Source organism: Monodelphis domestica, chromosome 4 (genome assembly GCF_027887165.1).
Source record: "Monodelphis domestica isolate mMonDom1 chromosome 4, mMonDom1.pri, whole genome shotgun sequence".
NCBI classification, from domain to species: domain Eukaryota; kingdom Metazoa; phylum Chordata; class Mammalia; order Didelphimorphia; family Didelphidae; genus Monodelphis; species Monodelphis domestica.
In genome coordinates, this window is record NC_077230.1 from 403,529,041 (window position 1) to 403,545,712 (window position 16,672).

A 16,672-nucleotide genomic window follows, 5' to 3' on the forward strand; every position below is an offset into this window, starting at 1 on the left:
GATGGTGAAGGGCTTTGAGTTCAATGCCATCCATAGGAGGTTGAAGGAACTGGGGATGATTAGCTCAAAGGAGAGACTTAATGGGGGGAGATGATGAGAACTGTCTGAGTTATTTGAGGGATTGTCATAGGGAAGAAAGAACAGACTTATCTTATCTGGCCCCAGAGGGCAGAAACTGGAACAATGGGGGGAAATTGCAAAAAAAAAAAAAGGCCAATTTAGTCTGGATATTAAGGAAAACTTCCTGTCAATTAAAGATATCCCACAGAGGCTTGGGTGGATGGGTTCTTCATCAGAGGATTGTACACAAAGACTGGATGAGATTTGTCAGAGATTATTTGGAGAAGCTGCTTGTTTGTGTCAAAAGGTGGGGCCAGATGACCCATGAAATCCCTTCCAACTCAGAGATTCTGGTCTCCTGACTTTAGAACCAGTCCTTTTTCCACCAGGCTGCACTGCCTCTTAGAAACAGGACTCATGGTTTCTCCATCAACCCTTCCCTCTCTTGCAAAGGAAATCATGCCTTGTACTGGAATTTAAGGTGAGGTACTGAAAACTGCCTGGGCAGTAGCAAGAGCATGGCCCTGCACTTTCCAATGGGGACAGAAGGAATGAAGTGTTGATAGAAGAGTAGATGGAAAGAGATGGGGGTAACAAATCTCAGGAAGAGGAAAATGTGACTCCTTTTGGGTCCTCACAGTATTACATTGGTGTAAATCTGAACTGGGATCAGAGGCTACTCTTCCATTGAGCACTCAGATCATATAATCTTTTCTAGTTTAGATGTCCACTACTCTCTTTCCTTTTAGTATATGATGGTCCTAATTTAGTTTGTAACCAAGCATCTGGTCATCCTTCCACCAATGGGAGCCTGAATATCACAGAGGGGTTTCTTGTTCAAGAATGGGTCAGATTAAATGGCCACTGAAGTGCCTTCTGTTCTGAAATTGTAAATTAAGAGAGATGGTAGTCAATTCAGTGTAGAAAGTAGCCTTGCAGATAGTTACTGGCCCAGAGTTGGTACCAATGTCAAGATCTGGAGCTAGTAAACAAGACTGGCTTTTGGTAGCCCATTCACGGTAGCCTGGGAAGGAGGCAGTCTAAAGGGAACAAGTGACAGTGTTGTGTCATGTTGCTAATTATTTCCTTTTTATAAATCTCATTAAGCTATAAGCTCCTTGAAGTCAGAAATTACTTCTTGTTGTTTCCCCATAGCTTCCATTTCTATATCGTTTACTCAAGATAACTCTGTGATGTGCATGGTACAAGTATTGTTTCCATTTTATAGATGAGAAGACTATGGTTCAGATTTTTAGGAATTTGCTCCTTTATCACATAGGATTTGAGGCAGAATTCAAATGTATCACCTGATTTAAAATCTGGCTTGCCACTCATTCTCCTTTCCATGTACACGTAAAACTCAGTAAATACTTAGTGACTGAATGCTTGGATCTGCTGAGAGGGTAACCTGTGGGACTATTCATTCATCCAATTCAATAGATATTTCTTTTTCTTTTCTTTTCATTTAAAAAATTCTCCCATTTTAGAATCAATACTATGTATCAGTTCCAAGGCAGAAAAGCAGTCAGGGCTAGGCAATTGGGGTTAAGGGACTTGCCCAGGGTCACACAACTAGGAAGTGTCTGAAGTGATATTTGAATCCAGGACCTTCTATCTCTAGGTCTGACTCTCAATCCAGTGAGCCACCCCAATAAGCATTTCTTAAACATCTACTTTGCCCTAGGTGGCAGGCACTAGACCAGGTGCTGGATGAAATGGTCCCTACTCTTGAGAGGATCTTAATTCTCCTGGAATATGAAAGGTGGGAGGCATCTACTTGGATATAGTTATCATAAGGCTCAGCAAACTCATTATCTCTGCCTACAATGGGCTGAGCAAGGAAAATAATAATAACAACAATAAAATAAAAATAATGCATTTATATAGCATTTTAAAGGTGCAAAAAGCTTCCCTTATAATAACTCTGAGAATTTGTCTGTTGGGGCAAGAAAAGCATTAAAATCACTCTGGCACAAGTAGCGAAAAGGATCCCAGAAGAGAAGAAAAAAGGAAGAGGAGGAAAGTCGGGGGGGGGGGATAAAAAGGAAAAGAAGGAGGGACATGTGGAAGGGCATGGCTAGGTCCCACCAACGACAGGCAAGTATGCTATTGCCTGACCATCTCTGCTCTGGGCTGAAGAATCCTGAGCCATGTCCATAAGGACAGACTTGGAGTGCCCAATGGTGTCTCTCCTCTCTGCCACCTGGCCACTGAAGGGAAGAATTCAATCCAGTCCAACCTTTTTTAAGTGCCAATTCTGTGCAAGTCAAGAGGCAGTATAAACAGTAGACAGGGAGCCTGCCCTCAAGAAGCTTTCATGGTCTAGAAGCAAATGGGATAAGTGTGGAGTCAGAGGACCTGGGTTCAAATCCCAGCTTTGCCACTTACTTGTATCTATTACAACCCTGACAGGTCACTTAACTCTTAAAAAAAATCTTTACCTTCTGTCTTAGTATCAATTCAAAGACAGAAGAGCAGAAGGGCTAGGCAAATGGGGATAAGTGATTTTCCCAGGGTCACACAGCTAGGGGGTGTCTGAGGACAAATTTGAACCCAGGTCCTCCCAACTTTAGAACTGCTGCTCTATTCACTGAGTCACCCAACTGTCCCAACTTAAACCTCTTAATACCCCCCAGGCAACTCTCTAGGATGCAGAGCAATGGTCTACACTGGGAGGTAAAGATGGAATTTCCCTCCTGAGAGTTCCTTTGTACCAACGTAAGCACAGGTCTTGGTTCCCTTCTCTTCCCCTTCTTCCCACCAAGAAGGGAGATAAAATAGATGCCATCTAAGGCCCTTTTCAGCTCAAGATCTGTGACCCCAGAAACCATCGTGGGGAATAACATGTGCACAGGGAAGTCAGTGGGAAATAATTTGAGGAGGGAGAGGTTGTAGCTGTAGGGGGCAAGGTGGGCAGGAAAGGGTATTCAGAGGAGATCTCCCCTGAGCTAAGCCTCGAAGGAAGCTGGGGATTCCAAGAGAAAATGGTACTGTCATTAAGAACCGGCACTAGCAGGAATCTGGGACTAGCAGTACAGAACTTGCCTCCTTCCTAGGGAGGCTGGGAGACCTAATTAGTTAATGTGGGTAAAGCGGTCTGAAGAAGGAAAGCCCCAGATAATTGCTGCTGTTGTCGTTATTACAAAATTGCCATGAATTCCCAGGCATGGGGAATGCAGTTAAACAATACCCACCTGCCGTTGAGCTGGCGGATATCACACTGGCTTGGGAGACCCACCTGCTCCATGATCTCTGACTGAGTCGCCCGAGGAAGCCTTTGGGCAAGGACTCTCCATTCTCAGACAGTTAAAAATGGGGTGGGGGAGTCCCACTGCAAATGCACACAACTTATTGAGGGACGGAAAGGTCCACCATTTCCCTACGGGCAGATCCTGCTTGCCTAATTATCTATTTCATTCTTTGAACAGGTAAAGATCCATGTGGATAAAGGAGAACCAGCAAATCTGGATTTTCATATTTAGATTTTCTAAAAAAGCTTTTGATAAGGTCACCCACTAAAGGCTATTGAGCAAAAATGAGCCACAACGGGATTGTCGGTAGGAAGTGCCCTTTTTTGACCATGCAGAAGTAACTGGGTTAGAGATGGGAAACAAAGAGGAGGGATAAATGAGTGTTTCAGTATGGAAAAGTTCAAGTGTTGGGTTTCATTGGCGTTGAATCGTACTTAATATTTTTATATGTAATCTGGAAGAAGGAATGCCTAGGGAAATGTTTGAGCTTGAAGATGACACCAGGGCTCTTGTGATAAGGAAATAGAAACTAGGGGAAGATCTTGTACTTCTTTAAATGTCGATCTGACCACACCATTCTCCTACAGCTTGGTGGTACAGTGGAAAAACATTTTGGACCTGGAGTCAGAAAGACCTGGGTTCAAATCCAAATGCATACACTGTATTATCCTTGGTGAGTCACTTAATCTCAGTCTAACTCAGTCTTCCCATCTGTACAACAAAGATAATAATAGCACCTGCCTTCCAGGGTTGTTGTAAGCATAAAATAAGAGAATATTTGTAAAGTGCTTTGCAAATTTTTAAGTTGAGTTGTAGTCATGACTGACTCTTCATTACTCCATTTGTGGTTTTCTTGGTAGAGAAATGAATGTTTGCCATTTCCTTTTCCAGTTCATTGTACAGTGTGGAAACTGAGGCAAACGGGGTTAAGTGACTTGCCTAGGATCACATAGCTAGTAAGTGTCTGAGGCTGGATTTGAACTCAGGTTCTCCTTACTCTAGGCCTGGAGCTCTTTTCATTGCACCAGCTAGCTGACCACTAGGCACTATGTAGATATTAGTAAATGTTTTTATTGTTATCACTCAGTACTTCAGTGGTTCCCCATTGCTACCAGAATAAAATGGAAATTCTTTTTGGTTATTTTTAAAGCTCTTCACACTTTGAATCTAACCTTTGTAGCTTCACTCCTCTATCAATACTCTTTTCTGTCTCTTATATGTGACACTCTATTCTCTCTCTCTCTCTCTCTCTCTCTCTCTCTCTCTCTCTCTCTCTCTCTCTCTCTCTCTCCCTCCCTCCTCTCCTTCCTTCCTTCTTTCCCTCTCTATTTCCTCCCTTCCTCCTTTCTTTCTTTCTTTCTTTCTTTCTTTCTTTCTTTCTTTCTTTCTTTCTTTCTTTCTTTCTTTCTTTCTTTCTTTCTTTCTTTCTTTCTTTCTTTCTTTCTTTCTTTCTTTCTTTCTTTCTTTCTTTCTTTCTTTCTTTCTTTCTTTCTTTCTTTCTCTTTCTCTATGTACCTGTCTCTGTTCATCCATCCATCCATCTATCTATCTATCTATCTATCTATCTATCTATCTATCTATCTATCGATCGATCGATCGATCTATCTATCTATCTATCTATCTATCTATCTATCTATCTATCTATCTATCTATCTATCTATCTGTCTGTCTATCTGTCTATCTAGCCACTCTATGTATCTATCTGTCATTTGACTTTGGTCAAATCACTTCACCCTGGAACACTACTAAAAAAGCCTCCACATATGTATGACTTTATAGAACACAGACAGTTGTAAAAGTAGCATGGTGACCCGAATAACACTGAGTTTTGCAAACCTTAAAGTGCCATATAAAACCAGTCTTTGTTTTATTTTTCATGTCTTATGCAAAATGATGGTTTGTTCACACTTGGGAGAGTATCCACAGTTCTGATCAACACATCTCAAGAAAGACATAATAGAACAGGAGAAGGTTTAGAGAGGGGTCAACAGGATGACCAAGGGAATAGATATCTCTTTAGAAAACCAAAGTCTAGAAAGGTAAAAGCTAGGAAAACACCCATGATAATCTAAGCCATGAAAGGGATGAAGATGGATGAACACAGGCACTTGTTCAACAAATCCTGGATTACTACAGCCAGAGGGAATCCTTTGAAGTTTAAGGAAGTCAACTATAGGTCAAATAAACTCTGTACTGTGGATGGTAAACTTATGGAATTCATTATTCTAAGTGTGCATATAGGCTAAAATGGAAAGTGAGTCAAGTAAACCTTAGGAACATTCGTGGATTTAATAATAGGGGATTATTAAAGAAAGTAAGATATAATAGCTAGCTATCATTTATATAGTGCATTAAGATTTGCAACATGATTTACATATGTTATTTAATTTGATCTTCATTATAATCCTGAGAAGGAAATGCTATTGATATCCCCATGAAGAAAATGAGGTTGACAAGTTAAATGAATTGCCTTGCATCCTACAACTAATAATCGTATGATTTGAACCCAGATCTTACTACTACCTATCCACTATACCATCTAGCAGATAGTTCAGGCCAGGTTCCTAATCTGTGAAAGTGACTTTTGTGAGGGATGATTATACCCTCCTATATGCCCTTTAATGTCTGCATCATGGGTAGAATCCTCAGTTGGGCCAATAAATCTGTAAGTATTTATCCAGCTCCTATTATACACCAGGCACTGGAAGGTATTTAACAGCTTCTGCCCTCAAGGAACTTATACTTTTCAATAGCTCTCAGTGAGAAATAGAAGGCAGGATTTACCTTGATCTCTAATGGAGGCTCTTTTGTGGTGTTTCCCAGAGTTGCTGCTCCCTGGAGAACTCTTTGGTATTTGAGACTGCCAGAGTGCTTGGGGTTACTCTGCATGGCTTCTCTCTGCTTTGCCTGCCAGGTCATACCTGTGGTCATTAGGTAATGTCTGCCAGAGCAATCTCCAGTGACTGGAAGAGTTCTCCTGCATCTGAATGATGGGCAACCTGAAGTTGTGCTAAAGACTATCCATCAAGAGCAGTCAATTGGTCAACTACCATTTTCAAGTGCCTACTATATGCCAGGCACTGGATATACAAAGAAAGGCAAAAGAAAAACCCTGCCGCCAAGGTGCTTCCAGTCTAATGAAACAGACAACATGCAGATTATTAAATACATCTAAGATGGAGACTGGATAAATTGAGGGATCATCTCAGAGGGCAGCCACTAAGATTAAAGAGGTCTGGGAAAGGGTTCTTGCAGAAGGTGGGAGTTTAGCTGGGAGTTGAACAAAGCCAGGGAAGCCAGGATGTGGAAATAAGGGAGGGAGTCCTAGCATGGCAGACAGTCAGTAAAAATGACCTCAGTTGGGAGAAGAAGTGTTTTCTTTGGGGAACAACAAGAAAGTGGTGTTGCTGGATTGCAGAGTAAATAGAGGCAAAGATGATTGAAAGGGTTGGAAGGGGTGAGGTTGGGAAGGACTCAATGCCAGAGGATTTCATATTTCACCCTGGAGGCAACAGGAAACAGCAGAGCTTATTGAGTAGTGGATTCTGTTTTAATGGCTGAATAGAGAGGACGGATTGTAGTGGGGAGAGCCTGGAGGCAGGTAGAGCTCACAGGGGGCTATTGTAAGAGTCTAGGTGCATCTAGATGTGAGTTGAAAAGGTTGTACTAGGGTGGTGGTAGGGACTGAGGAGAGAAGGGGTGAATTAGAGAGATGATATAAAGTTAGAAAGGACTTGACCATTGATTATGGACTGCCCTCTATTCTGTTTAGTTAAAATGTTAGAGGTGGAAGGAACCTGAGACATTGGAGTCTAACTCACTCATTTTAGAGATGAGGAAAACTGAGACTTAGAGAAGTGGGATTTGGGATGAGTCTTCCTGATTCTTTTTAACATTTTCTCCATTATCTTGAGCTGCGTTTAGTCCATAGGACCACAGATCCAGAACTAGACCAAGCTCCTTCCCTTTCAGAAGAGGAAGTTGAGACTCAAGATGTTCAACTAACGAGAACCCAACTTTCCTGACTTCCCAGTCTGGTGCTTGCTCTATTTTACTATGCTAGACACAGTGAGTAGAGCTAGGAAGACCTGAGTTCCAATCCAGACTCATATACTTACTGTGTGATCTTGGATATGTCATTTAACCTCTGTTAAAAGGAAGATGATAATAATATCTGCTTCCAATGGTTATTGTGAGGAATAAATGAAATATTTTTAAAGTGCTTAGCATAGTACCTGGTACTTAATAGGTTCTTAATAAACGTTTCCTCCCTTTCTTTCCTCCTCCCTTCCTTTTTTCTTTCCCTTCTCTCCTCTTCCTTCCTTCCTTCCTTCCTTCCTTCCTTCCTTCCTTCCTTCCTTCCTTCCTTCCTTCCTTCCTTCCTTCCTTCCTTCCTTCCTTCCTTCCTTCCTTCCTTCTTTCCTAGGCTGGACAGATGGAGGAAATAGAAATTGAGTAGATGTCATCCTTTTGTCCCCTTTCTGTATATATTCTGCAGAGTTCTTCCATGCTTACTTTGGGGGTGGTTATGGCAAAGGGGTCCCCTTTCTTTGTGAAAATGGATGCTGTTGTTACAGTAGAAGATATTCCTGTTGATCTTCCGTCCCCTGTTCATCCCTCAGTCCTTTTGCCAGGGGAAGTAATAGGATTTCCCATTGTAGTTGGCTGAGCTGAATGTTTGGATGAGGCTGTTGCTTTGAATCTCAGGCTCTGTGCTCACCTTGAACTAATTTCTAATTTAGCCAGTGCGGATGGAAGTCCTGCAGGCCAGATCTAGCATAAGACATGGACATCTTGCAGTGAGTGACCTGGCCAACAGGAAAGTCCCTGGAGGAAGAGGGAGGAGCAGATCTGGTTGAAATAGCAGAGGAGGGGAAAAGGTGGCAGTCAGCCTGGGGGGCTTGGCATTTGGAGTGGGAGGCCCTAGCTTCCATTGATCAGCTTTCCTGTTTACCTCCATAACCAGATTTTGAGAGTGAATCTGAGACATTCCATACTTGAATTATTGAAATCTGTTCCCCTCTTTCATTTGAGGGCAACCTACAAAGAAATATAGACCTATGATGCTGGTGCAACTGCCAACTACCTTGTAGCTCTCTCTCTTGTAAGTCACTGAAGCATCAGAATATCTCAGTTTGAAAGAATCTCAGACATTATTTAGCCTAAGACATATCTAAACAAGAATTCTTTTCAAAGTCTATCCAAGGACTGTATGTGCAATATGCACTGTGGGGCAGGGGTAGGTGGGTACAAAGAAAAATGACCAAATACAGTGATTGTGAATCTTTGTCTGGAACTGATGTATCATGAGAAGGACCAGTCATGCTACTCATCTCTAGCTGCTTCCTAGATGTGCACCCTGATTTCCAAACTCATCCTCTTTTCAGCTCTTCTTTATATTCTACTTTCCCTATTAGAATGTAAGTGCCTTGAGAGTGGGGGACTCTTATTTTTATATTTATAGCACTAATCACAGTGTCTTATATGTGGTAATCAATAAAATGTTTTATCTATTAATATTTATCTATCTCTGTCTCTTTATCCATCCATTTATTTCTCTCTCACTTTATCCATCCATTTGTCTCTTTGTCTCTTTATCCATCCATTTATTTCTCTCTCACTTTATCCATCCATTTGTCTCTTTGTCTCTTTATCTATCCATAGATCTATCTTTTCATCTCTCTCTCTTTTTCTTTTTCTATCTCTTCCTCTTCTCTCTCTCTCTTGGTCATACTCCTGGTTGCCCTCCTCTGAACACTCTTAAGTTATCAATCTTCTCAGAATATGACACTATTTATTCATTCAACAAAAAATTATTAATCACTAGTCATTTATGGCCTATCTTGTACCAGCTCTGTGCTTAGGATACAAAGACAAAAATGCAGTCATCCCCACACTCCAGATTTTTACCTTCTAGCAATATATAAACAGAAACAAAATATACACAAGTAACTTTTTTTTCAGGAAAGGCACAGATTAGAATCACAGCATCTTAGAGCAAGAATGAATCTGAAGCATCTTCTAGTCCAATCCATGGTGTTATTTCCAAGGCATGGGGGCACTGGTGGTGGTAGTTGCAGTACAACTATAAATGATCCATAGTTCCATTTCTCAAGGACCTTATGATCTAATATTAAGGTCAAGACATGGACATAGATAAATGGCATAGGATCCAATAGGTAAAAGGTCATAGGTGTAGATAGGGTTGGCCTTTGCAACCTCAGGATCATTTACAAGATTTGGTACAGTAGATATAGGGGTGGGTACAGGAGGAACCCTGTACACCACTCCTCAATTACTACAGCCTATTTGATTTTAGGTTAACAACTCATAGAAAACTAGATGGAAAGATCTTTAGGGACTGAGAAAAATGGGATATGTTTTGGGGCGTATGTCAATCAGGTGTTGAACTATTCTCTTTTTCAAGTGGCATGCATAACTATGATGTTATCTTTTCTGAATTATTATCTTCCTCTTCCCTTTGGGTGATGGAAAGGAATTAGCTAGTTAGCCATTAATTAAATACCATAAATTAAATACTAAATAAAAAAATTCCTGAGAACACTGGATTTCTACCTAGAAGGGATTTCCAAGGTCATCTAATCAAATCCCTTTCTTTTATTGATGGGGAAACTGAGGCCAAAGGACTTGTCCAAGGCCAAATAGAATCATGGCATCATAGATCTAGAACTGGGAGGGATCTCAGAAGTCATTTAGTTCAACCACCTCATTTTACAGATGAAGAAACTGAGGCCAAGTAAATGAAATTATTTTCCTAAGGTCATAGAGCTATTAATTGGCAGAGTCAGCATTTGAACCCAGGAATTCTAACTCCAAATCCAGTATTTGTTTTTTTTAAGTAGTTTTCCACTAATACCCTTTTAAAATTGCCATTGTTCTGCATACTGTCCATGAGGAGAACCCCTCGGTGGATAAAAAGATGGAAAAAGGTTTTGTGTAATCTCTGAAGAGAGAGGGCTAAGCAGGGGCAAAGAATGTTAGGATGTTTGGGAGCATAAATTGGAGTTCAGGGAATCAGAAAAGTTTAGAGAAAAGCCCTATCCCAAGGACAAGGGTCTCCAAAGATATTTGAAGAGGCAGCTGAGTACCTGGTGCCATCTTTTCCAGAGGCTTTCTTGTCCCACTCCTTCATTTACCATAGGAAGAAATGGAAGCCTATAAAACTTAGGGTGGGTTAATTGCTCAAGGTGTCACAGCTAGCAGGTGACAGAGTTGGTAATGGATATCAAGTTTCCTGCTTAAAATAATATTTCTCTGTTGCACAGGCATGGGGAAAGGAATGGACAGTTCCAAGTCTTACTTAGAATCAACACTAAGTATGGATTCTAAGGCAGAAAAATGGCTATTGGGATTAAGTGGTTTGCCCAGGCTTACACTGCTAGGAAGCATCTCGAGTCAGATTTAAACCTAGAACCTAGGACTCTAGGCCTGGCTCTCTATCCACTGAACCATCTAGCTGTCCTAAGAATAGACAGTATTTACATTCCTTCTTTTCCCTAGCTCAGTGCAGGGTCTGGCACATAGTAAGTACTCATTTTCCTGAATTCAAATTTGATCTCTGACACTAACCTTGTGACCCTTGGCAAGTCACTTAACAATGTTTGCCTCAGTTTTATCATCTGTAAATGCCAGAGAAGGAAATGGCAAACCACTCCCAAGTGGAGTCATGAAAGGTCAGATATGACTGAATAATAAAAACCACTATGATCCCAGTTTGCCTCAGTTTCCTTATCTGTAAAATGAGCCAGAGAAGAAAATGGCAAACCACTCCAATATCTTTGCCAAGAAAATCACCAGTTAGCATCAGTCACAACTGAAAATGACTCAACAACAAAAGCCCTCAGTAAATGTTTATTGACTGACTTAGTGGGTAAGTCCCCAACCTACCTTACTTTCTAGCTTCCTTTTATGGGTTGTTGTTTTTTTTCTCTCACTAGAATATAAACTCTTTGAGGATGAGGACAACCCCCCCTTTTTTTTTGTATCTGCAGTGCTTGGCACACAGTCAGCCTTAATAAATGGACTGGCTGTCTTGCATTTGAAAACTACAGAATCTCATTTGTTTTGCAAAAAGCCAACCTATAGACTAGAGTCTTGATCATTGACAAACAGCTGTCTCTTTCAAAACCAGTAAAGGGAGGATCCTGGGCAATGGTCCATGCACAATCCCACTGGTAGATGGGTAGAAGGTAGGGATAAGATTTTAGAGGGCTTTTCCAAGGTCTTTACACTAATGCAGTTCTCTTTTGTTTGTCCCAGAGTTCAAGAATCTCAGAGTCTGTCATGTGGTCCAACTCATATCTGACTCAAGAATCCCCCTATAAAGTCCCCCCAAAACAATCTTTGTTTAATGATGTTCAGAGATGGGGGAACCCACTGCTCCTTAAAGGACCTCATTTCACTTTTGGACAGTTCAATGTTTAGTATGAGATTTTTCTTGACATCAAACCTAGACTGACCTTTTGGAACTCTTCTCCCTTCCATACCCACTCTCCCATCTCCACGTTCTTAATTTAGCCCTTTTGGGCCAAATAGAGCAATGCTAATCCTTCTACCTGACAGTCTTTCAAATACTTGAAGATGGTATCTTCATGCCCTTCTTCTCTCCTTCCTTCCCCCTTACCCCAGTCTTTTCTTCTTTAGGCTGAACTTTAGTCTTCAACTATTATGTCAAAGGAACAGGAGTCAGGGCTGTCAATAGCAGCAGCAGTCAATAAACAGTTCTGGGGTTCAGTCACAAATAGACATAAAAGAAAGAGCAAAAAGGATGAAAAGCCCATGTTGGTTTGGATCCAAGGCAGCCTTTGAGACAGGCTCCTTCTTGCTTGGGGCCCATTTTGGCACACAGCCTTCCGGGGGATGTTGTAAAAACCTTCCAGGGGAGCCATAGTGAACAGGGTGGTGGGGGAGCTTGGGAGTTTTAGACCTGGGCTGCCATTCCCCCAAACACTGGGGAGCCACTCTGCTAAATTCCGTTATAAACGCAAACCCCAGAGCACTTTCTCAACTGACAAACCACCAGGCCCAAGCAGGCGGCTGACGATGAATTGTGCTCAAGCCCGCCAAGCTTCAAACTTATTTTTATGCTCCGACAACTGTAACGGTGAGATTCCCAGCAATTGTTTCAGAGGAATCATGATTAAATTGGGCTGTATGTTTTTTTAATGTGTTCCCCAGTTCCCCCTTAATACCTTGGAAGGACAAGATAAAATGTAATCACGAAAGTAATTGTGCAGTTCAACAGTTTATGTCTTGAAAGAGTGACTGGGAGGGGGTGAACAGAGACTGCAGGGCAAGGTTTGGATTAGAAAATACAGTTTTTCTTTTTGTTATTTTCCTTTCAAATCCCTCTTTATCTTTCTCTTTTCTCTAGTGACTCCTGGCGCTCACTGATAACCTGTAAGCCTCCTCTGGTAATAACTGTACCTGTTAGACTAATGAATGACAGACTAATTCTAGAGAAGCCTTGAAGCTGGCTCTTCTTGCCCCTTCTCTTCTCTACCCCATTTTCTTCTTCCGTGGTCCCCACACAGGAGTTTGTGTCTTTGCCCGAAATATAGAATTGTCTCCCAAACCTGCTACATTTAACATCCTTAATAACATCAAGAATCAGCCCCAACTTTTTAATTCTTTGTCGTGTTAATGGCAGGGGAGAGGTGTCTAGTCACTAGTCTAGTCTAGTGCCAGTTTTCCATCAGAAAAGATAGGAAGGAGGAAGAAGAGTGAGATCTTTCCCTGTTTCCCAGCAGATGAACCACACAGGATCTTGGTATTGTGAGGTATGAGGGGATTTTAGAAGTCATCTGGTTCAGCCCTCTAATTTTATAGAGGAAAAAACCAAAAGGAAGATGGCCATGGTTTTATAACCATCCACCCATCCATCCATCCATCCATCCATCCATCCACCCATCCATCCATCCATCCATCCATCCATCCATCCATCTATCTATCTATTGATCTATCTATCTGTCTGTCTGTCTGTCTAAATGGCAAACCACTCCAGTATCCTTGTTGAGAAAATCCTCATGGATAGCTAATTAGTTGATGGGGTCATAAAGAGTCTGACATTATTGAGTGACAAAACAACAAAAAGTCTCAGTCTCTCTGTCTCTCTCTCTCTCCTCCCCCACCCCTCTCATCAGTGGCAGAGGCAGGATTTGAACTCCAAGTCCAATGAGAATGAGTAGAATTGGAGTTAGAAGCTCTGGGTCTAATGAAGGACATTGATAAGCTGAAGAGCATAATAGGACATCTAGAATGATGACGGGCCTTGGGGATCACATCACATGAAGATTAGTTGAAAGAACTGGGATGTTTATGTTGAAGAAGAGAACTTCATGGGGGAAGGATGCTAGCTGTCTTCAAGTGTTAAAGGATTGCCATAGAAAGAGGGATTAGCTCCAATCAGCTTGGCCCTGGAGGGCAGAGGCTGAGTGGCATTTGCAGAAGGGCAGATTTTGGCTCCATGAAAAGAAAAACCTTTTTAACAATTCAAAGAGGTTGCCTCCTACAGGTGGAATATAGTGGGTTCTCCTTCCTTTGGAAGTCTTAGTCAAAGGATGGATGACCACTTGTTGAGGGCCATTGTAGAAGGAATTATTGTTCAAGTTTTAGATTGAACTAGACATTCTCTGTGGCCACTTCTATCTCTGAGAACCAATGAAACCACTGTAAACCATTGGTTGTTGTAGTTCAGTCATGTCTGACTCTTCATGACCCCATTTATGATTTTCTTGACAAGGATACTGGAGTGGTTGGCCATTTCCTTCTCCAGTTCAATCCAATTCAAGAAGAATTTATTGAATTCCTGCTATGGACAAAGCATTGAGGGAGGATACTTCCTAATACTTGGGAGTAGTCCTAAAGGAGAATGGGTTGCCTTAGTCAGCAGCAGGCTCCCTCATCTTTGAGGTTCCAGGGCAGAGCATGGATGACTCCTCAGATTATATTATTGAGGGATTCCTTTCATAGCTGGTCACTAAGATCTTTTCCAGCTCTCCAATTCTGTGATCTCTGTGATACTGGCAGGGTTTAACAAAAATCCAAAATAAGAATAGGTCCTTTTTAGGCTAAGGCAAATATTTTTATTTAGTATATATTCTATTAAGAATATAAGAAATACTATATTCTCATAAATATCCTAGGATATATCTTAAAATGGATATAACAAATAATAGCAACAAATCAATAAAATATCTAACAACTATACAATATTTGTTCTTAGCTAAATAAATACAAAATAACCAGAGGAGAGGGAGAGATAATACTCACAGTTGCGGCAATTTTCAATACAAACCCTAGTCTAATTTAAATTACAGAGGCCACCAGGTGCCTCAGACACTTGTTGGGTATAAGAGAAGAAGGAAGATGGGAGTTGGGAGGGCTGCCTTATGGCCAGAGTGTTGGCTTGGGGCAATGAATGAGGGAAGTAGGAGGTGAGAGGAGATTCTGGAACCCATTAGCTTTGCAAGAGGCTTTGCCTTCTCCTTTTAGAAATTTTATTGATATTGCACTGAGAAGACAGACAAAATTAAATGGGAGCCATTTCAACTTTACCATCTCCACCCCATAATTCTTTGCATCTTGGACCACCTTCTCCCTCCCTCCTGCTCCAGAGTAAGTGCCTAACCCTCCACGTATGTCTTTGGTCCTATCCCCTCTTGTCTCTTCCAGGTTCTTACCCTCCCTCTTTCTATTGCATTTTCTACCCACCCTCCATCATCTGACTCCTTCTCTGCTGCCTTTCACCATGTTCACGCTTCACCTTTTGGAAAGGAACCTTCCATAGACCCTGCTACTTCTTCCAGCTACTGTCTATTCTGTTGCCATCATCATAATTACTAGCAGAGTTGTCTAAATTTCCTGTCTCTGTTTCTCTGCCACCCACTTACTCTTCAAGGCCTCTCAGCAAACTGGTTTCCATCTATCACTATTCTATATAAACTGCTCCCTTAAAAGTTGCCAGTCATGCCAGGCCAAGAGATGGGAGGTCCTGGGTTCAGATCTGGTGTCAGATATTTCCTAGTTGTGTGACCCTGGACAAGTCACTCAACTCCCATTGTCTAGCCCTTACTGCTCTTATGCCTTAGAATCATGGTATTGATTCTAAGACTGAAGGTAAGGGATAGAAAAAAAAGACATCAATGGTGTCCCAATGACCATATGCAATGATGCTACTCCAATCTTGACCTCTTTATTGAATTTGTTAGAGGCAATATGAAATAATGGCTAGATTGCTGGATTTAGAGATATTAAAGAAATCTGTTAATAATATCAGCACCCTCTCTGCCATCTGGGCTATAAAATTCCATCATCTTTGATATCTTTCTTTTCCCTGCTCTCTTATATCTATCCAGGCACACCTCTATCTTAGAAGCTATCTTCTGGGTCTCTGGCAGGGCTTGGGGTGGTAGCTATGAGAGCTGGTCCCCTTTATGCCTGAGGCTGTTTCTTCCAGGCTTCCTGGTCTAGGTGAGGCACAAGAACCCTTCTTTCTGCCTACATTCATTTTGTTACATGGTCATCCCAGATATGAACCTCCCTCCTTAGTATCATACTGTCAGGAATTGTGACTCCCAGGAAATAGCACAAAATAGCCCTCGATTCTCCTTTGTAAGATGAATTCAGCTGGTGGGAAAGGAGAGATCTCAGGATACCAAACCTTTGTGGACATACAGAGACCCCAGGTTATCTGAGGCTACTTACAGGGAGGCCACTATCTGGCCTCTTCTTGTTTTACTTAATTATTCTTGTTAACTAAGTTGTTTCTTTGCTGATCGTGTTCTCCAAATTCATCGCCTTGGGGCAAAGTCCCAATACTGCACCTTGGTCATGCCTCTTTGGTTAAAAGGAAGGCTGGTACATTTGATCTCTACTGACTTTGGAATGCTGAATGGAAAGCATCACCCTCACCACTATACATGTTTATAATATGCTTTAAGGCTTGTAAAGCACTATGGAAACAGGATAAATGAGAAACACAGTGACCTTCCCATGTCCAGATGGCTCTAGATCCCAGAAGGCATTTTCTGGGCATCCCCACCTTCTCAAGTGTCCTGAGTTTCAAAACCCCAATTCCAGTAAAAGTCCAGAGGGCTAGTATGACAGTTGGCATCTGTTTGTCCCCTCTTCCTTTTGTCTCCCCCATCCCCCAACTTCTTTATTTAAATAGCTCCCGAAGATGGAAAATGTTGAGCCATCACTGCTGGGCACAGCTGTCTGACAGGAAATTAATTTCTTAGTTTCTTATTAACTTTGAAGGGGGAGTGCCTCTTGTGCCATAAGCAGTGAGGACAGGGTTCACCCAGGCTGACAGAAATTTTAATATTGGAGATTGGCGT

General features: G+C 41.6%; 1 protein-coding gene across 19 annotated transcripts in view; it reads right to left on the minus strand.

Moving 5' to 3' along the window:
- The window catches only part of CAMTA1 (calmodulin binding transcription activator 1), a 1,356,239-nt gene that overhangs the window by 206,172 nt on the left and 1,133,395 nt on the right, over positions 1–16,672 (minus strand). The gene's annotated exons all lie outside the window — the stretch shown is intronic.